The following is a 16,983-nucleotide window of genomic DNA, read 5'->3' on the forward strand; positions in this document are numbered from 1 at the left end:
GAAAATCCTGACTTTACCACTACATAATTTATACATGTAACAAAATTACATTTGTATCCCATAAAATTAGATAAATAAAATTAAAATAAACAAAATGGCAGCAGTAAGTCTTTACCTCTCAATAATTACTTTGAATATACATAGATTAAAGTTTTCAATCAAAAGACAGAGAGTGACTGAATGGAAAAAAATGAATACCCAACTACATGTTACCTACAGGAGATTCACTTCAATTTAAGGACACAAAGAACTGAAAGTGAAAAGATGAAAAAAGATATTCCATGCAAATGGAAACGAAAATAGAACAGGAGTAGCTATACTTAGATTAAATCGACTTTAAGTACAAAACTGTAAAATTAGACAGAGAAGGACAGTATATAATGATAATGGTGTCAATCCATCAAGTGGACATAAAAATTGTAAGTATATTTGCACTTAACATAGAAGTACCTAAATATATAAAGGAAATATTAATGAATCTGAAGGGCAAGATGGACTATAATACAATAATAGCAGGGGACACTGGGAGGCCAAAGTGGGCGGATCACGAGGTCAAGAGATCGAGACCATCCTGACCAACGTGGTGAAACCCCATCTCTACTGAAAATACAAAAAGTAGCTGGGCGTGGTGGCGCATGCCTGAAGTCCTAGCTACTCAGGAAGTTGAGGCAGGAGAATCGCTTGAACCTGGAAGGTTGAGGTTGCAGTGAGCCAAGATCGTGCCACTGCACTTCAGTCTGATGACAGAGTGAGACTCCATCTCAAAAAAAAAGAAGAAAAAAAAAAAAAAGGCAGGGGACATTAAGTCTGACTTTTAACAATGAACATATCCGGAGCGAAAATCAACAAGGAAAACTTGGACTTAAACTGTACTTTAGCCCAAGGGTAACTATCAGGCATACAGAAAGAATTCCGTCCAACAGCAGGAGAATATACATTATTTTTAAAACTCACACAGAGCATTTCCAGAAGATCATATGCCAGGCCTCAAAACAATCTTAACACATTTCAAAAGACTGAAATTATATAAAGTATCTGACCACAATGGCACAAAACTAAAAATAAACAACAGAAAAAATTTTGAAAACTTCACAAATACATGAGAATTAAACCACATACTTCTAAACATCGATGGATTAGTGAAGAAATTAAAAGGAAAATTTTAAATATCTTGAGACAAAATGGAAACACAATATAACAAAACTTACGGGATGCAGCAAAAGTAGTTCTAAGGGGAAAGTATAGACCAATAAATACCTGTAACAAAAAAGAAGAAAGTCTCACACGAACAACCTAATATTACAACTCAAGGGACTGGAAAAAAAACCAAATTCAGCCCAAAGTCAGAGGAAGGAAGGAAATAATAAAGATTTGATTAGAAATAAATTAAATAGAGACTAGAAATACAATAGAAAATATCAAGGAATTGAAGAGTTAGTTTTTTGAAAATATAAACAAAAGTGACAAAACATTAGTTAGACTAAAAAAAGACAAATGACTTAAACAAAAGCAAGGATGAAAAAGAAGACATTATAACTGATACCACAGAAATTGAAAAGATCATAAAAGACCACCATAAAAAATTGTACACCAACATATTGAATAACCTACAAGAAACGGATAAATTCATAGACACATACACCTACTAACACCGAATTATGAAGAAATAAAAAATCTGAGCAGAACAATAATGAGTAAGGAGAGTGAATTAGTATTAAAAAGTCTCCCATAAAAAAAGGCTCAGAATGATTTATAATCCTTTGGGTATATACTCAGTAAAGGAATTGCTGGGTCAAATGGTGTTTCTGTTTCTAGGTCCTTGAGGAATCGTAACACTGTCTTCCACAACAGTTGAACTAATTTACACTCCCACCAACAGTGTAAAAGCATTCCTATTACTCCACAGCCTCGCCAGCATCTATTGTTTCCTGACTTTTTAATAATCACCATTCTGACTGGCGTGAGATGGTATCTCATTGTGGTTTTGACTTGCATTTCTCCAATGACCAGTGACGATGAGCATCCTACTATGAAGACACATGCACAAGTATGTTTATTGCAGCACTATTTACAATAGCAAAGACTTGAAACCAACCCAAATGCCCATCAATGATAGACTGGATAAAGAAAATCATGGCACATATACACCATGGAACATTATGCAGCCATAAAACAAAATGAGATCATGTCCTTTGCAGGGACATGGATGAAACTGGAAGCCATCATTCTCAGCAAACTAACACAGGAACAGAAAACCAAACACCACATGCTCTCACTCATAAATGGGAGTTCAACAACGAGAACACATGGACACAGAGAGGGGAACAACACACACCAAGACCTGTTGGGGCATGAGGGGCAAGGCGAGGGAGAGCATTAGGACAAATACCTAATGCATGCGGGGCATAAAACCTAGATGGTGGGTTGACAGGTGCAGCAAACCTTCATGGTACATGTATATCTATGTGACAAATCTGCACATTTTGCACATGTATCCCGGAACTTAAAGTAAAAAATAAAGAAAGGCTCAGGACCTGATTGATGTCTTTACTGCCAAATTCTACCAAACGTTTAGAAATAAATTGATATTAATCCTTCTCAAAATCCTTCAAAAAATTAAAGAAGAGGAAATACTTCCAAACTCATTTTAGGAGGCCAGCATTACAATGACACCAAAGCCAGTCAAAGACACTATAAGAAAAGAAAATTGTAGGCCAATATTCCTGATAAACATAGATGCAAAATCCTCTGCAAAATAAGAGCAAACTGTATTCAACAACACATTAAAAGAGTCATTCAGCCAGGCATGGTGGCTCATGTCTGTTATCCCAGCACTTTTGGGAGGCCGAGGCGGGCAGATCATGAGGTCAAGAGATTGAGACCATCCTGGACAACATGGTGAAACTCTGTCTCTACTAAAAATAAAAAAATTAGCTGGGCATGGTGTAGCAAGGCTGTAGTCCCGGTTACTCGGGAGGCTGAGGCAGAATTGCTTGAACCCAGGAGGCAGAGGTTGCAGTGAGCCGAGATCATGCCACTGCACTCCAGCCTGGTGACAGAGTGAGACTCTATCTCAAAAAAATAATAAATAAAAAACAGTCATCTGCCATAATCATGTGGTACATGTGGTATTTACAACAATGATGCATGATGGTTCAACATACACAAATCTATAAATGTGATTTATTATATGAACAAAATGAAGGATAAAAATGTTATGATCATCTGAATAGATGTAGTAAAAGCATTTGACACAATTCAACATCCATTCATGATAAAAATTATCCACAAATTAGGTATATAAGGAATGTACCTCAGTATAGTAAAGGTCATATATGAGAAACTCATAGCTAACACCATACTAAATGGTGAAAAGTTGAAAGTTTTTCCTCCGAGATCAGGAACAAGATGAGAATGCTCACTCTCAACACTTCAACATAGTACTAGAAATCCTTGCCACAGCAAATAGGTAAGAGAAATAAATAAAAGTCATTCAAATTGAAAAGAAAGCAGTTAAATTGTCCCTGTTTGCAGGTGACATGATCTTATATATATGTGTGTGTATATGTATTACATATCTAAATAATATACATGTATGCATATTTGTATTACATAAATGTAACACTTATATAATAAAAATATATACATATATACATGTATATTTATATAATTAAATATACACGTATATATACACATGTGTATATATTTATAGACAATGTATATTATTATATTTATATACATATTTATATGTATATTATTATATTTTAGGGTGTTATATATATATAAAAAACTCTAAAAACTACCAAAAAACTCTGTACTTATTTATTACTATTTTTTAGGCAGTGTCACTGTGGTGCAGGCTGGAGTGCAGTGGCACAGTCTCGGCTCACTGCACCTCTGCCTCCTGGGTTAAAGCAATTCTTGTGTCTCAGACTCCCGAGTAGCTGGGCTACAGGTGTAAGCCACCATGCCCAGCTAACTTTTGTATTTTTAGTGGAGAAGGGGTTTCACCATGTTGGCCAGGGTGGTCTCGGCCTTTTGGCCTCAAGTGGTTCGCCTGTCTTGGCCTCCCAAAGTGCTGGGATTACAGGCATGAGCCATTGCACCTGGCCCCAAAAACCTTTTAAACCTGAAAAACAAATTCAGTAAGGTTTTACGATACACAATTAATGTTAAAAATCAATAGCATTTCTATATACTTACAAGAAATTATCCAAAACATAAATCAAGAAAACAATCCCATTTACAATAGCTACAAAAAAGAATACTTAAGAATGAATTTGGCTGGGCGCGGTGGCTCACGCCTGTAATCCCAGCACTTTGGGAGGCCGAGGCAGGCGGATCACAAGGTCAGGAGATCGAGACCATCCTGGCGAACACGCTGAAACCCCGTCTCTACTAAAAATACAAAAAAAATTAGCCGGGCGTGGTGGTGGATGCCTGTAGTCCCAGCTACTTGGGAGGCTGAGGCAGGAGAATGGTGTGAACCTGGGAGGCAGAGCTTGCAGTGAGCCAAGATCACGCCACTGCACCCAGCCTGGGTGACAGAGCGAGACTCTGTCTCAAAAAAAAAAAAAAAAAAAAAAAGAATGAATTCATGCAAGCTTGACCACTGCCTAAAATTGAAAAAAGAAAAATGAATAAACCTAGCCAAGGAAGTGAAAAAAACTGTACACTGAAATCTACAAAATGTGAATAAAAGAAGAAGACATAAATAAGTGAAAATATAGTCCTTTTCATGAATTGAAAGAAGTAATATTGTCAAAATGTCCATTACCCAATTCCTATTGAAATTTCAATGACATTTTTTTCATAGAAATAGAAAAATCAGGCCTGGCATGGTGGTTCACACCTGTAATCCCAGCACTTTGGGAGGCCGAGGCAGCTGGATCACAACATCAGGAGATTGAGACCATCCTGGCTAACATGGTGAAATCCTGTCTCTACTAAAAATACAAAAAATTAGCCTGGCATGGTGGCGGGCACCTGTAGTCCCAGCTACTGAGGAGGCTGAGGCAGGAGAATGGTGTGAACCTGGGAGGTGGAGCTTGCAGTGAGCCAAGAATGTGCCACTGCACTCCAGCCTGGGCAAAAGAGTGAAGACTTTGTTTCAAAAAAAAAAAAAAAAAGAAAAGAAAAGAAAAGAAAAAAGAAATAGAGAAAACAATCCTAAAACTTACAAAAACAAACAAAACACCCCAAAGAGCCAGAGCAATCTTGAACAAATGGAAGGAATCTGAATTGACCACACTACTTGACTTCAAAATATATCACCATGCGGTATTAAACAAAACAGCACGGTAGTAGCATAAAAACAGACTCACAGGCAAATGGAATGGAATATAGAGCCCAGAAATAAATCCATGCATATATGGTCAATTAATTTTCAACAAATGTGCCAAGAACACACAGTGAAGAAAGGATAGGTTCTTTGATAAAGGATGTTAGGACAACTGTGTATCTGTATATCTACATGCAGAAGAATTAAACTGAACTCTTATCTCACACATTTTTTAAAAAAACTCAAAATGTATTAAAGAGTTAAATGTAAGACCTGAAAGTGTAAAACTACTAGAAGAAAACATATGAGTAAAACTCCATTGCATTGGTCTGGACAATAATTTTGGAATATAGACCCAAAAGCATAGACAACAAAAGCAAAAAAAAAAAAAAAAAAAAAAAAAGACAAACCAGACTACATCAAACTAAAAAGTTTCTGTATAGCCAAGGAAACAATGAACAGAGTGAAGTGACCATCTACAGAATGGGAGAAAATATTTGCAAACCATACATCCGATAAAGGGTTAATATCCAAAGTATGTAGGAAACTCAAACAACTTTACAGAAAAAAACCAAATAATCCAATTAAAATATGAGCAAAGGACCTGAATAGACATTTCTCAAAAGAAGACATACAAATGACCAACAGGTATATGATAAAAATGCTCAAAATCACTAATCATCAGAGAAGTGTAAATTAAAACCACAATGAGATATCACCTCACACCTGTTAGAATGGCTATTATCAAAAAATCAAGAAATAATTACTGGAGAGGATGCGGATAAAAGGAAACACTAGGACATTGTTGGTGGGAACGTAAATTAGTATAGCCATTATGGAAAACACTATGGAGGTTCCTCAAAAATTAAAAATAAAACTACCACAAAATCCAGCAATCTCACTACTAGGTATATATCCAAAGGAAATGAAATCAGTATGTCGAAAAGATATCTGCAGTCCTATGTTCATTACAACATTATTCACATAGCCAGGATGTGGATGTGGAGTCAACCTAAGTATCTATTGATCTATCGATCTGTCGATCTATCAATCTATCAGTCTACCTATACATACATACATGCACACAATGGAATATCATTCAACCATAAAAAGAATGAAATCCTGTCATTTGCAGTAACATGGATGGAACTGGGAGATTTTATGTTACATGAAATAAGCCATTGCATGTTCTCACTCATATGTAGGGGAGTAAAAAGTGGATCTCATGGAGGTAGAGGGTAGAATGATGGTTACCAAAGGCTGGGGAAATGTAGTGTGGAGGGAGGGATGAAAAGAGGTTGGTTAATGGGTATAAAAATATAGTTAAGTAGAAGGAATAAATTTTAGTGTTCCATAGCACACTATTGAATATACAATATTATACTATTGTGTATTTCAAAATACCTAGAAGATTTGGGACATTTCCAACATAAAGAAATGATAAATATATGAAGTGATGGATATCTAAATGACCTAGATTTAATTATACATTGTGTGCATGTACCAAAATATCACATGTACATCACAAATATGCATAAGTATTATGGACTAATAAAAATATTTGAATTCATAGATGTAAAGAGGAAATTGTGGTTACCAGTTGGAGTGGAGGTTGGGGTTGGAAGATGTTGGTCAAAGAATAAAAATTTCAGTCAGGAGCAATAAATTCAAAATATTTATTGTACAACAAGGTGACTATACTTAGTAACAACATATTTTATTCTTGAAAATTCCTAAGAAAAGATTTTAAGTGTTTTCACCACAAAATTGCAAGTAGTGAGGTAAAACATATGCTAATTATCTTGATTTAGCCATTCCACAATATGTATATATTTCAAAACAACATGTTGTTTTGAATGATAAACATACGAATTTTTGTCAATTTAAGAAATAATAAAAATAAAAATAATCTCACCTTGATAAGGACCATAAAAATTCAAATAATTCACTAAATGGTACATTTATATGTCAATTTTATGTGTATACAATATACCCCATTAATAAGTTTTAAAATATTAAGCACATTATGTTGATATATTAGTATATCTTATTTTTTTGTGTGTTCAGTCAAGGAACTAGCTTTTAGCCTATTATTTATTCTATATTTTTTCTATCTTCTCATTTAATCTTTATTCTACTTTAGTATGTTTCCCATAATTTCTTGAAACAGAATCTTAATTCATTTGTTCTCATTCATTTTTATTTTTCATGTAAATATTTACTAGCATAAAGTTATATTTTCTCTGACTTAGTTAAATAACTTAGGTTCTGATATGTAGTAGCTTTATTATATTATTTTTAAAAATTTAATTTAATTTAAAGTGCTAGGATACAAGTGCAGGACATGTAGGTTTGTTACATAGGTAAACATGTGCCGTGGTGGTTTGCTGCACCTACTAACCCATCACCTAGGTATTAAGCCCCGCATGCATTAGCTTTTTATCCTGATGCTCTCCTTCCCACTGCACCCCTGACAGGCACCAGTGTGTGGTGTTCCCCTTCCTGTGTCTATGTGTTCTCATTGTTCAGCTCCCACTTGTAAGTGAAAATAATGTGTTTGGTTTTCTGTTTCTGTGTTAATTAGCTAAGGAAATTGGCTTCCAGCTCCACCCATGTCCCTGCAAAGGACATGATCTTGTTCCTTTTTATGGCTGCATAGTATTCCATGGTGTATATGTACCACATTTTCTTTATCCAGTCTATCATTGATGGGCATTTGAGTTGATTCCACATCTTTGCTGTTGTGAACAGTGTTGCAGTGAACATATATGTCCATGTATCTTTATAACAGAACAATTTATATTCCTTTGGGTATATGCTCAGTAATGGGATCGTTGGGTCAAATGGTATTTCTGGTTCTAGGTCTTTAAGGAATCGCCATACTGTCTTCCACAATGGTTGAACTAATTTACATTTCCACCATCAGTGTAAAAGAGTTCCTATTTCTCCACAGCTTCACCAGATCTGTTGTTTCTTTACTTTGTAATAATTGCCATTCTGATTGGCATGAGATGGTATCTCAGTGTGGTTCTGATCTGCATTTCTCTAAAAATCAGTGATGTTGAGCTTTTTATTCATATGTTTGTTGGCTGCATAAATGTCCTCTTTTGAGAAGTGTCTGGTCATCTCCCTTGCCCACTTTTTAATGGGTTAGTGTTTTTTTTTCTTGTAAATTTGCTTATGTTCCTTGTAGAATCTGGATATTAGATCTTTGTCAGATGGATAGATTGCAAACATTTTCTACCATTCTTTAGGTTGTTTCTTCATTCTGATGATAGTTTCTTTTGCTATACAGAAGCTCTTTAGTATAATTAGATCCCATTTGTCTGTTTTTGCTATTGTTGCAATTGCTTTTGGTGTCTCTTCATCATGAAATCTTTGCCCGTGACTATGTCCTGAAGGGTATTGCCTAGATTTTCTCCTAGGGTTTTCATAGATTTGAGTTTCAAATTTAGATCTTCAATCCATCTTGAGTTAATTTTTGTATAAGGTTTAAGAAAGGGGTCCATTTTAAATTTTCTACATATGGCAAGCCAGGTCTCCCAGCACCATTTATTAAATAGGGAATCTTTTTACAAAATTAAATAAGAGCCAGACAGAGATTAATATTAAGTTTGGAAGTGTCTATACAAACTGGCATCTAGGAAATCTCAGGTGTCTTGAATAACAACATGGTCAGTGGAGGGCAGTGGACCACATCACCTGGCACAGATAGTGAATCAGGCAGGGTGATAGGCAGGTAGGGCTTTAGTGTGGGAGTGGGAGGGTTGTCCTACCCAGCTTTTACAGCCCTGCTGCCGAGAGATGACTTACAAGTTCATCAGCCGCCACCACCCCACTACCACACCCCTCCCCCCAGCCCTTTAGTCCCACATTCTGCCTTAGTGCTTTCTCCTCCTTCACTTCACTCTACCACTGACAGTTCTTGTGAGTCCAGGATCAAGACACACATGCACACACATTCTTTCTTTGCCAGGCATATACATGTTTGGCCACATTTGGAAAGTCTTCCCCTCTACCTCCACTCAATCCCCACTTCCCCCTTGACCCTCTGCCATTTGGAAACCACTCTGCTAACCCTTGAAGCCCAATTCTCTGAGTAAACTTCTAGTACTAGCTAGAGCCCCTCCTACCAGAATACTGTTCACCATGTCAGGATATAAATGTTGGTGGAAAGACTGATATCTGAGCCAGAGTCTGATCAAACTTTGGCCTGAGCCACGGCATGGATCACAGTTCTAAAGGTCATCTACATCTATAGGTCTGACTCCTCCGGAGGTCAAATTCAAAAGACTTTCTCTACACCTAAAGAGCAGGTTTTTATACCTGGACCATAGGGGAGGTCACATAACCATGGGAACCACCTGACCAATAAGGTTCAGGGGCACTCAATCTTTACATGACTGAGAGGCCTCAACCTCATGTGACCATGGGTTGGTACATGACCACAGAATCCACGTGATCAGCAGCAATAGGTCACCTATGTGACTTCCAGGACCACATGATGGTGAAGGTCATAAAAGAGCAGGATCCACAGGACCCACAGCATTAGGATCCCACAGTCCCTACATGACTGAGAGGGCTCAGCCTGTCACATGACTGTGGTAGGGGAACATGACCATAAGAAGGTACATAACCATAGTATTCATATGACCAACAGTGGTGTGGCACCAATGTGATTTCAAAGGGAAATTGAGGGCCTTCCACTTGAAGGCTGGCGGCTGTATTCAACCATTTTGTATTGCTATAAAGGAATATCTGAGGTTGGGTAATACATAAATAAAAGAGGTTTATTTGGCTCACATTTCTAAAGACTGTAAAAGAAGTATGATGCCACAATTTGCTTCTGGTCATGACCTCAAGAAGCTTTCTCCTGTGGCAGAAGGCAAAGGGGGAGCAGGCATATCACAAGGCAAGAGAGAGCGCAAGAGAGGGAGGGGTGCCAGGCTCTTTTTAGACCATCAGCCCACACATGAACTAATAGAGTGAGAACTTCCTCATTACCATGAGGACAGCGCCAAGACATTCATGAAGGATTTGCCCCCATGACCCAAGCACCTACTACTAAGCTCCACCTCCAACTTGGCGGGGGGGGGGTCACATTTTAACATGAGATTTGGAGGGAACAAACATCCAAAGCATATCAGTGGCCTCATGATTCTCATGGTTTAGGATCACACTGTGCTCTTGTTACCTGTAGGACTAAGCCTTTCACATGACAGTGGAGTGGGGTCCCAAGGGCTGCAATATTAACCTGATTCACAGTATTAGGAATCAACAGTGTTCATGTGCCTGAAAGGGTCCTTGTGATCTGCATGTCTCATGGACCGTTTATGAGACTTGGAGATTTGAGATTGCCCACATTATTGGGCTCCCTATTGATGGTGGTGGTTCCAGGTGACCTTCCATAGCACACAAGCACTTTAGGTGCCCCTACTCCTCTTTAATGTGCCAAATTTATGTCTGCTAATGCTTATATCTGTATAATACTCTTTCACAAGTTTCCTTATGCAGGTACTTAAAAATTTATGCAGAAATGAATACATTTATATACTTATCTACAAAATATAAGATCTCATTCTACACTTAGTTTTATAAGTTTTATAACTTGTTTGTCTCACTAAAACCATACCTCGAAGGTCATTGATATTAAATTTCATGTGTTATTACAAAAAAGATACTTTGAGAGCAGGTATTCTCTTTTGTTTTAGAGTAATGCTGTTTATTTCATTTCTTATGTATTTATAACTGTAATAAATATCAAATGCTCATGCAATTATATAAAAAATTGTCAGGAACATTCAAGCATTCTCTACCCCACCCACAGGAAAGAGACACACATTTAGAATGGCCAGGCTCTGAGATAACTGACCAGACACTCTAGGCCTGAGGCCATCCAGGTTTAGGACCAATTGGTGAAGGACACATTTGCTTCAATGGGATGCTGCAGGTTACCTTTACCTGAAATTGCACAAATAAGGTCACTTGAGTAAAAGTACTTGACTAAAAGAGAGAAATGCAAATAATGCAAATGGTACAGTGCTTGGAACATAGTAAATCCTCAATGTAGGTACCAGACTCCCATTGACTTGGCAGAAGAATGTCCCTGGAGCTCAAGAATACAAGATAGTAGTGAGGGAGCCAATTCTAAGTATACAAGGATATATTTTCCCCTAATTCAAAACCAAAGCAATAATTATCATTATTTTATACACCATGACATTCCAGGATTGAAAACCTAGTAGTATTACACGTTTGTAGTATTGTGCCCTCATGGATACACATTCAACAGCTCCTCCCACTTTGAATTACCCACTGGTGCAGATGAAATCCTGGTCAGAGTCCTATAAGTGGTAATGGTATCAGGGTCAAGAGCATGTGACTTCTCTCTCCTCTTTATCTGCACTCTTTCTTCATTTGAGACGCCACAGGAAACTATTTTCCAATATCAGTATAGAAGCTCAAATAAGGGGGCAAACATGACACAGAATTAAAGAAATGGTTTGATGATCTTTTCCCTCTTCCCACATTCCTTGGCAAAGCCATCCTGTATCACAGAAATAGCCCCAAAGCTTCGTTTATAAACTACATGTAAGTACATGCTACTTCTTCCTGCTCCGTTACCAGCTGCTCTCTGTGGTAGTTACGCTGTTTGATTTAGATGACGGTCATCACTTCTCTGGGAAGGAGAACAAAAGTGGGCCAGGATGAACATTTGTTGAAGTCCTACTAGGTGCCATCTTCTCTGTATAGAATTTCTCCTTTACCCCACAGGACAGTTCTGTAAGGAAGGCATCATGAGCTCTCAGCGGTTCCCTTTTCCAGATGACCATGGGCAAGGTGACAGAGGTTAAGAAAGTTTTCCAGTGTCACACATCAAGTAAAAGGCAGGAATGAGGTTCCAGCTTTTGTCCTCATTAAAATGTTCCATGCATTTTCAACAGAGGATATATTGCCCCCAATGGGCTGAGAATTGGTTTTTAAGGGAAGGGAGATGGTAGACATTAAAATGGTTTGTGGCACTACACAGGACCAAAATACATACAGTTAACGTTACATCTGTGGTATTAAAATTTCACATTTCAGGCAAGAAGGGATTAATAAGGAGGAAAAACATGTCTAATAAGCCTCCTTTGGATAATGAAAGAAGGTTGGGAAACATTTAATGTGCCCATTGATCTTTTCTGTAGATAATGGGCCACCAAGGCTTAGAGGCTGGTATTTCACACCACCCCATGGATGCCTACTCAATAACCCCTTTAGATGATGATGCTGATGATGATAATGGGCATTTAATTATAAGTTACTTGAGTGGTATTTTCATTAATCTTAACCTTTACTCAAGTAATTTATAATTAAATACCCATTGTATAGAAAGTTAGGAGAAGTTAAATAAATCAGGGAAACTTTGTTGTTAATGTCTGAAATTTCGCTAAAGCTTCCGCTACAGATCTTCACAACTCTGTGCTCAGAATATCCCCCTGACCCCCTGAGCAGAGACTGCAGACTGGCATGGAGAGCTACAGGGAGTCTAGGCAGAGCCACTGCCCAGGCACACACGGAGTTCCAGGGCCCTTGGACTACTGGGCACCCCAGCACCAGTGGCTGTAGCTCTGGCAACAAGAAAGACCAGGCTCCCTGGAATGCCTCCAGTATAGGGGCTAAATCCATGGGGCTGAGGAGCAGATGGACTGCAGGCCTCACCTCCTTTGCACCTTGGTGGATAATGCCCAGTGGGCTGGTCCCTAGCATGGTCATTCCAGCCTCACTTGAGCTCTAGGGCCAATAGCAGCCCTGTACTTCCCTGGAATGGAGCTCTCAGTGGTAGCAGATGGGTTCACCAATCTTGGCAGGGTGATTAAGGACTAATGCAGGTCCCCAGCACAGCACAGCTGTCTTACAGAAAAGTGGCCAGATTTTTTTTCACATAGATCTCTGTCCTCACAACCTCTCACTGGGCAGGGCCTCTAGACTTGGGACTCCAGCCACCCCACCCATGTTTGGGCTCTTGGACCAGTAGCAGCTCTGTACTTCCCTGGGACAGAGCTCTCAATCGTAGCAGGCAGGTCTGCCATTTTTGCAGCTCTACAGCTCCTGCTCCTGTTTTCTTCAGGCTCAGGAGGGAGCCAAAAGACTTAGGACTAATGCAATCCTCCAGCACAGTGCAGCTGCTTTTTGGATAAGAAGGCAGACTCTCTTCCGTATGGGCCCTGGCCCTGTTACTCCTCAGTGGGCAGGGTCTCTCAACCTGGGGTCCCCAGAACAACCACCTTGTCCCCGCCCAAACGTTTAAGTCAGTGGTGGCGCTGTCATTCTCTAGGGAGGAAATCCCAGAGACAACCCACAGCTCCTCTCTCATTGCAGCTGCAGTGGTACCGCCCTTAATGCCTTTGGGCTGGGGAAGGAACAAAGGTCCAGGTTGCATTACTGGCACCTCCAGCACACCACAGCCACCATATGGAGTCTGTCTTCCCTGTGAGGCCTCACTCCCTACTCTTCAACAGGCAAGGCCCCTGGCTTGGGACTACAGGGAAGCTATACCACCCCCAACTGAGCATTCCCACTGGCAGTGGCTCTGTGTTTCCCTGGGGTGGAGTTCCCAGTGGCAACAGACAGCCCCTTTACCACTGCCACTGCAGTGGTTTTGACCTTGTCTTTGGACTGGGGAAGGAACAAAGAGCCTGAGGGCATTACTCATGTCTCCAGCATGCCACAGTCACCATGTGGAGAGGAACTCAGTCTCCCTTTCGTTTGAGTCCCTGACCCCTTACTCTTCACCAAGAAGGGCCCCCAGCTCAGGCCCATGGCACAGCCACCCCACCCTCTGGCTGAACACTTTCATTAGCAGACGCTCTGCATTTCTGTGAGGTGGGGCTCCCAGAGACAACTGAAAGCCCCTCTGACACTGCCACTGCAAAGGTACTGCCCTCGATGTCCTTGGACTGTGGAAGAAACAGAGACCCCTGAGTGCCTTACTCACACCTCCAGCAAGCTGCAGTTGCTGTAAGAAGAGGCCAGTCTGTTTTCCCCATAGGCCCCCAGGCTTGAGCCCACAGTGCAACCACCCCACACCAGGCCAATCACTCTGATTAAGAGCGGTTCTGCATGTGTCTGAGATAGAGCCCCAAGAGACAAGTTAAAGGCCCTCTGCCATTGCCACTGTCAAGGTTCCTGTTTGCCCCCACGCTGTAGAGGGAACATAAAGGCTGAGCTTACCCCAGGGCTGCAGTATGAAGTCCAGGAGTGCCAAACCCAGATCTGCAGCCAGCCCTTGAGTGGGAAAGGAGCCTACACTCTCAGAGCACTGAAAGAGAGAGAGCACAGCTGCAAATGTGGGCAAATACAGAGTAGTCATGTGACTGAACAAGAGTCTACCTATCAGCCAGCATGCTTAAGCACCATCTACTGGATCACAGCCAAAACTTCAACACAAAAAATACTTTAATATATCCCCTGTGAAACCAAGGACAATAATTCAGCTACCAATAAATACCCTGCACAAAGCATTGGCCCTCTGAAAACATTGAGAAATGAAGGTAACTGACTACACTCAAATTACACCACAGCTAAGGGTACACAAGCCCACACACATGAGAAACAATCAGTGCAAGAACTCTGGCAACTCAAAAGCTAGAGGGTCTACTTACCTCCAAATCACTGCACTAGTTCTCCAGCAATGTTTCCTAAACAGGCTGAAAAGCCTGAAATGACAAAAACAGAATTCAGAATATGGATAGGAATGATCATCAACATTCAGGAGAAAGTCAAAACCCAATCCAAAGAATATAAGGAATACAATAGAACTATATAGAAGATAAGAGATGAAATGCTGTTGTAACAAAGAACCAGGCTGAGCACGGTGGCTCACACCTGTAATCTCAGCACTTTGGGAGGCCGAGGTGGGCATATCACTTGAGGTCAGGAGTTCGAGACCAGACTAGCCAACATGGAGAAACCCTGTCTCTACTAAAAGTACAAAAATTAGCCAGGCGTGGTGGCATGTTCCTGTAACCCCAGCTCCTTGGGAGGCTGACACAGGAGAATCACTTGAACCCGGGAGGCGAAGCTTCCAGTGAGCCGATATTTCACCACTGCACTACAGCCTGGGTGACACAGCAAGACCCTGTCTCAAAAACAAACAAAACAAAACAAAACAAAACAAAACAAACACAATTGATATGATAGAGCTGAAAAACTCACTTCAAGAATTTCATTAAAAAAATCACAAGTATTAACAGCAGAACCCACCAAGCTGGGGAAAGAACCTCAGAGCTCAAAGACCAGTTCTCAAAAATAAGACAAAAACAAAAATACAATAAAGAAGAATGAATAAAACCTCTGAGAAATACGGGATTATATAAACAGACAAAACCCATGACTCATTGGCGTCCCTGAAAGAGTGGGAGAGAAAGAAAGCAACTTGGACAACATATTTGACAATATCAGACACAAAAATTTCTCCAAGCTCACTAGAGAGCCCAACATTCAAATTCAGGAAATGCAAAGAACCCTGCAACATACTATACATGACAATTATCTCCAAGGCACATAGTCAGATTCTTCAAGGTCAAAATGAAAGAAAAAATATTAAAGGCAGCTATTGAAAAGGGGCAGGACACCTACAAAGGGAAATCCATCAGGCTAACAGTGAAGTTTCAGCAGAAACCCTACAAACCAGAAGAGATTAGGGGCCTATATTCAACATTCTTAAGAAATTCCAACCAGGAATTTCATATTCCATCAAAGTAAGCTTCATAAGCAGAGAAATAAATCATTTTCAGACAAACAAATGCTAAGAGAATTCATTAGCACCCGACCTACCTTACAAAAGGTCCTTACGGAAGTGCTAAATATGGAAAGGAAAGACCGTTCGTTACCAGCCACCACAAAAACAGACTTAAGTATACAGACCATTGACACTATAAAGCTACCACAAAATCAAGTCTGCAATAATAACCAGCTAACAACATAATGACAGGATCAAACTTGCACATATTAATATTCCCCTTAAATGTAACCAGGTTAAATGCCCCAATCAAAAGGCATAGAGTGCCAAACTGGATAAAGCAGCTAGGCCCAACTATATGCTGTCTTCAGGAGACCTCATTTCACATCCAATGACACCCAAAGGCTCAAAATAAAGGGATGGAGAAAAATCTACAAAGCAAATGGAAAACAGAAAAAAGCAGGGGTTCTTATTCTAATTTCAGACAAAACAGACTTTAAAGCAACAATGATCATAAAAGACAAAGAGGGGCATTACACAATGGTAAAGGGCTCAGCAAGAAGACCTAACTAGTTTAAATATATATGCACCAACATAGGAATACCCAGATTAATAAAGCAAGTTCTTAGAGACCTATGAAGAGATTTAGATAACCACACAATAAAAGCTGGAGACTTTAACATCTCATTGATAGTATTAGACCATTGAGGCAGAAAACTAACAGATATTCAGCACCTGAACTCAACAGCTGACCAGATGGACCTAACAGACATCTACAGAACTCTCCACCCAAAAATAAGAATATATATTCTTCTCATATGCACATGGCATATACTCAAAAATCAACAACATAATCAGCCATAAAAGAATCCTTATCATCTGGGCATGGTGGCTCATGCCTGTAATCCCAGCACTTTGAGAGGCCAAGGTAGGTGGATTACCTAAGGTCAGGAGTTCAAGACCAGCCTGGCCAACA

At 39.7% G+C, this 16,983-nt stretch overlaps 1 protein-coding gene across 6 annotated transcripts in view; it reads right to left on the reverse strand.

The window, feature by feature from the left end:
- Positions 1-16,983, reverse strand: part of LOC103232380 (ras-related protein Rab-40A-like) — a 186,544-nt gene that overhangs the window by 26,671 nt on the left and 142,890 nt on the right. For 3 of the 6 annotated variants that reach the window (XR_012091932.1, XR_012091931.1, XR_012091928.1), the window contains exons 9-11: positions 14,929-14,982; positions 14,498-14,585; positions 1,209-1,257 (exon numbers count right to left, since the gene is read on the reverse strand). The exons of 1 other annotated variant lie outside the window; for it this stretch is intronic. The gene's annotated coding sequence lies outside the window, so the exon portion shown is untranslated. Of the gene's footprint in view, positions 1-1,208; positions 1,258-14,497; positions 14,983-16,983 lie in introns of all 6 variants that reach the window. 2 more of the 6 variants (XR_012091927.1, XR_012091929.1) reach the window with 2 other exon arrangements.

The sequence above is a fragment of the Chlorocebus sabaeus genome, chromosome X, assembly GCF_047675955.1.
Source record: "Chlorocebus sabaeus isolate Y175 chromosome X, mChlSab1.0.hap1, whole genome shotgun sequence".
Lineage (NCBI taxonomy): Eukaryota > Metazoa > Chordata > Mammalia > Primates > Cercopithecidae > Chlorocebus > Chlorocebus sabaeus.